Consider the following 3,680-nt stretch of genomic DNA (forward strand, 5'->3'; position numbering starts at 1 on the left):
CTGTTAACAAACGTTGGTTTTCACGAGACTCACCGGCGCTGACCTCATACGTCATGCTCCCGGAACTGCTTCCGTGTACAACTGTTGGCGCAAGCTACATTAAAGTGATTATTACGTTTTGAATATGGATATTTTTCTTACAAAAACACATCGATTCGCTACAGAAGGCCTTTGTTCACCCCCCGGAGCCGTGTGAGACACTTTTTTTTTTTATGGATGAGCGATTTTTATTTAAGTTCTTTTGGACTGAAGCAATGCAACACCCGCTGAGTGGCATTAAACAGCTTGAAAGATCAAAGACAATTTTTAATATAACTCCGACTGGATTCGTCTGAAAGAAGAAAGTCATATACACCTAGGATGCCTCGGGGGTGAGTAAAATGCAGCCTAATTTTCATTTTTGGGTGAACTAACCCTTTAAGGGTAGGTGTAGGGACGGCATTTTTGTCTCAATATACGACGGTATCCATTTAGTAATTTTAAGAAATATAATAATTCACACTCACTGCATACCGTTTTATAATGTACTACAATACTGAGGTGCAAATATCATTTTTTGCACTAATAAACAGCATCTATTTACACTTACTGCAAAGAAAATGCTGCTATTTTTACATAGTGTAAATAGAATCTATTATTATTTGCACTTGCAAATAGCATATTACTAATAAAATACTATTTTCACTATTTATGACTTTTTTTGTGTGCCTTTAGTCACATTTGAGCAATTTAATATACCCCTGCTGAATTAAATAACTAATTTCTTATGTGTCTTGGCTGTTCGTTTACACAACTACAGTGTTTTGGGGGCCTGAAAATTCAAAACTTTTGAAAACTGGTTTTAAAGTGCAAGATTTTGAAAATGACATTGTCATTGTTTCTGTGTAAACTACAAAAAAGCAAATTTGTAAAAATGGTAATTTCATGCACATTCAATACAGTCTATATGTATGTGTGAAGGCATGTTTATTTACAAAGTGACATCGCCATCTACTGGCCTGGCATGCATAATGCAGTGTTTTTAGTCATTTTCGCAGGATCCATGTGAACAGGATCGTTTTGACAACATTGTTGTCTGTACGCAAAACCTTTCAAAAACGCAAAGGAAAACGTTTCAGTTTTTAGTACAATGATGTTGAGGGTATGCTTCCTCATTTAACCTGTATTTATCCCCCCTTTTGGTTTAGTTCTTTGTCTGTTCTTGGCAATATTATGTGGTTTGTGTATTTCTTGTTGTCTTGTACTCTTTTATTAGTTTGTCTTGTAAATGAATTACATTTGCTGCTAATATATCCTTGCCTCAACTCTTCCTTGCTGATCCTGCATCCAACCCTGACAAACATGAAAAGCATTCTGTGCTGCGTCCTGTCCTTAGATGAGCTCTTTCTCTCAGTGGATGTGACCTGCCATCAACTTTATAGTCAAATCATCCTTTGCATAAGTAAGAAATAAAATACGAGTACACCCTAAAGAACTTTATACTTAATTTCATGCAAATCTCATTGCCATTTGGGATATATGATATGCATTTCCTAAGTTTATTTGCTTAGTCCAGGAGACCCAGCATGAAACAGGTGGCTTTTAATCTTGGCCTGTTGTTGTTCTCCATTCAGGCAAGGATGAAAGAATGTTTAAACGAAGCAGCGAGTGAAAGCAAATACATGCTATAGAGAGGAAGCCAAGTCTAACTGCAACATTTGTCATTAATGTTCATGATAGTGTTTTTGCCAATGAAGATCTTGTTTGAGTAAACATATGCACAAATATGCACACTTAGAGGGATAGTTGACTCAAATATTATCATCATTTACTGAACCATCATGCTGTTTAAAGACCGTATGGTTTTATTTCAGTGTGGAACACAAAATAATTTTTTATTCATACAACAAAAGTTGACGGTGAGCACAAGCTACAAAAAATGTAAAAAAAGCTCTTTAAAAGTGAACTATTCTGATCTTTGTGTGTGTGTGTGTGTGTGTGTGTGTGTGTGTGTGTGTGTGTGTGTGTGTGTGTGTAGAGCTGTGTGTGTGTGTGTGTGTGTGTGTGTGTGTGTAAAGCTCCATCAGTGTGAGGCTGGTTTTCATTTCCTATCGAGCTGTGCTGTATTCGGCTTTTCGTTTCTGCTTTTCATCACTTCAGCCAAGTCATATTGAATTAACTGACATTTATAATAGTGATTTATCAGATTGCTCTGTTGAGCTGTGAAAAATGGATCAAGAAGAATCAGTTAAGATATTTTATAAGCGTCAGAGTCCTTGTGCTGGTGAAGATATCAAAGACATGGTCATCTTTAAAAAGAAATTAAGTGGAAATTAATAGCATCGCAAGCTATTTGAACATAACTGAAACCCGCTTCAGCTCTAAACCTCCCAAATCCCATCCACTTTTCACACATATTCCCAGACAACATCATCCTACTCACTCCTACAGTATTACCAACAACTCATATAGTGCATAGAGTACTGTATGTCCGTGTATCCAGATATTCATATATCTGCTGATTTTTCTTTATGGTGCTTAAACCTCACATCATTCTATGCATATCTGTTCAAATGTTTCACTACTCTTCTGATGTTTCTCCGTGGGCAAAAACAAAATCTACTCTACTGTACATGAATGGAAATAATTTAATCTGAATGTCCACTGATTTTCAGTATCAAACTGAACCTATGAGGAATCTTACAAAAGATTATTTCCGCAATTGCTATTTTTATATTTCATTTCTGTGGCAGAAACAAGCTTGAAGCTGTTTTACATTTATTTCTATTATGACAACTCTCTGAAGATTTTAGCATGGTAATGGATATGACAATGTTAATGTATTTGGTCTTAATTGATCTGCTACACTGCTGCTGCTAAATTGCTGTTGTTGTGGATTTTTGCTGCTGCTGCTGCAAGTACAGGAACTTGCTACTGCCAATGCGTATGCCGATATGGTACTGTGAGCATTTAAGACATACTGCAGCTGCACAAATAGCATATAAAATAACCCGTAGCAGATCTATACAGGTGGAGCTGCGGAGGGTGGAGGGTTTCAGAGTAACTCTGAAAGCATGCTAGCCACTAACCATCCATTTAAATGTTAAGCAGTAAGCTCCCTGGCTGTGTATGCAACATGAACCAAACAGCTTGTGCCAAGTAGTTTAATGCTGTGAATATCATCAGTTTGCATTAACGACCCATCAGCCTGCGCCATCTAGAATTTCATGACAGAACTTGGCATATCTCACGATTCAGACTTTGTGAGAATAAAGCCTGAATTGTTTAAGAAGTCACAATTACAATTAAAAACACAAAAAACAATTTGCTGCTGCTAAATTGCTGTTGTTGTGGATTTTTGCTGCTGCTGCTGCTGCTGCAAGTACAGGAACTTGCTACTGCCAATGCGTATGCCGATATGGTACTGTGAGCATTTAAGACATACTGCAGCTGCACAAATAGCATATAAAATAACCCGTAGCAGATCTATACAGGTGGAGCTGGGGAGGGTGGAGGGTTTCAGAGTAACTCTGAAAGCATGCTAGCCACTAACCATCCATTTAAATGTTAAGCAGTAAGCTCCCTGGCTGTGTATGCAACATGAACCAAACAGCTTGTGCCAAGTAGTTTAATGCTGTGAATATCATCAGTTTGCATTAACGACCCATCAGCCTGCACCATCTAGAGTTTCATGACAGAGC

General features: G+C 37.5%; 1 protein-coding gene across 1 annotated transcript in view; it reads right to left on the minus strand.

Annotated features, from left to right (window-relative positions):
* LOC107661337 (anthrax toxin receptor 1-like) overlaps positions 1-3,680 on the minus strand; it is a 56,616-nt gene that overhangs the window by 11,233 nt on the left and 41,703 nt on the right. The window lies entirely within an intron of this gene.

This window comes from Sinocyclocheilus anshuiensis, unplaced genomic scaffold, assembly GCF_001515605.1.
Source record: "Sinocyclocheilus anshuiensis isolate Anshui unplaced genomic scaffold, SAMN03320099.WGS_v1.1 scaffold703, whole genome shotgun sequence".
Taxonomy (NCBI): domain Eukaryota; kingdom Metazoa; phylum Chordata; class Actinopteri; order Cypriniformes; family Cyprinidae; genus Sinocyclocheilus; species Sinocyclocheilus anshuiensis.